The sequence below is a fragment of the Equus quagga genome, unplaced genomic scaffold, assembly GCF_021613505.1.
Source record: "Equus quagga isolate Etosha38 unplaced genomic scaffold, UCLA_HA_Equagga_1.0 95758_RagTag, whole genome shotgun sequence".
In the NCBI taxonomy this organism is placed as follows: domain Eukaryota; kingdom Metazoa; phylum Chordata; class Mammalia; order Perissodactyla; family Equidae; genus Equus; species Equus quagga.
Window position 1 is genome coordinate 4,925 of NW_025804081.1, and position 1,776 is coordinate 6,700.

The 1,776-nt window shown below is 46.9% G+C and overlaps 1 pseudogene; it reads right to left on the bottom strand.

Annotated features, from left to right (window-relative positions):
* Positions 1 to 402: 402 nt before the first annotated feature.
* Positions 403 to 1,332, bottom strand: LOC124234605 (olfactory receptor 2W3-like; annotated as a pseudogene).
* Positions 1,333 to 1,776: the final 444 nt, after the last annotated feature.

Sequence of the window (1,776 nt, forward strand, 5' to 3'; positions counted from 1 at the left end):
TGTGGTTGATTGTGATCATTCTGACTAAAGAACTCAGAAAGTTGTTAGTGAATTGAAAACAAACAGCTACAGAAACAAAAGTCTGATGGAGAAAAGTAGTTTCCTCCTTGGCACTCTGGTATATGCTATGGAACTTATCTTTATAACTACACACTTATCTTGCTTTGTCCTTTTGGCCTGCTTTACAGATCATATAAAGGAGTTTTGGATGATGCGTTTTGTACAGTTCACTCATCAGAACACTTAACATTGTAACTGAAACAGTCTTACTGTAGTCTGGGTAAAGATGTAAATTTGGAAGCCTAGCTCAAGCCCAGATCTGATCCAACAGCTCCAGATGCCATCACTAATCCCTGATGGAAGTGACAACTAGTTGGTGAGGCCCGTCTCTCCCCTTTGCCCTTACTTCTTTCCTACCTCTCTGTCACCCAGCAGCAGCCTCCTCAGTGCCCCCTTCACCTCTTTGTTTCCGAGGGTGTAGATCAGGGGGTTCAGCAGGGGGATGATGATGTTGTAGAAGAGGGTGAGGAACTTGCCCTGGTCTTGGGAAGAGCTGTTCCCAGGTTGCGTGTACATGTAGATTATGTTTCCATAGAAAAGTGAGACCACCGTGAGATGGGAGCCAGAGGTGCTGAAGGCCTTTTGCCTCCCTGACACTGAATTTGTAGCACTGCCCTCACAATGTAGCCATAGGAGACCAGGATAAATACCAGAGGTGACAGCACAATGCTTACTTCTAGGACAAAGGCAATGCCCTTAATGGCAGCTGTATTGACACAGGCCATCCTGATTAGAGTGGGCATGTCAACCAGGAAGTGGTCCACGTGGTGGTTCCCATAGTGTGGTAAGAGCAGTATGACTGGGGACAGGGCCAAGGATTTGGCCATCCCACAGCACTGGGCCACCGACACCAAGGCCATGGATTCATGATCACCATGGAGTGAAGGGGCTTGCAGACTGTAACAAAGCTGTCATATGCCATGACAGCCAGGAGCAGACACTCCACACCACCCAGACCCAGGAATAGGAAGAGATGGATAGCACAGCCAGTGTAGCTGATGGTCTTGTCACCTCCTCTCAGGTTTGAGAGCAGCTGGGGGATGGAGCTGGTGGTAAAACTGAGGTCCAGGAAGGAGAGGTGGGCGAGGAAGAAATACATGGGAATGTGGGGGTGGAAGTCCAGCTGGGACACCAGGATGATGGTTCTATTGCCCACAAGGGTCAGGAGATATGAAATCAAGATGACCACAGAGAGGATCCTCTCCAGATTGGGTTATCAGAAAACCCCAAAAGGATGAAATTTCTCCGGGTACTGTCATTGGTTCCATCCATCTCTAGTGCAACTGAAGAGAAACATTGATACTAATAATGCTGACAGTATATATAAGGGAGCACTTACTATGAGCCAGGTGTTCTATGCTGTTTACATTTACTTATTCATTTATCCCCAATCACAGTGATAAGAAGTGGCCACTCTTCTTATCGTTGTCTTACGGAAAAGGAAACTGAGGCAGATATGTGTTAAGCAAATTATATTCTAGAAAGGAGCAGAACTGATTCTGAAGCCAGGAAATGAGGGTTAGAGTCTTCACTCTTCACTGCTGGTACTGCCTCTAATCCCAATGACAGGAAAGATAAGTCCTGCCATGGCCCACCCACTGATTCTTCTCCAGACACAAGTTCCTACGCTCCTGCCAAAGCCTCGAGGCCCAAAGAGAGCCGCAGAATCACCAAGTAACAGTATTTAGGAAATATTCATTACATGGAGAATGCCCC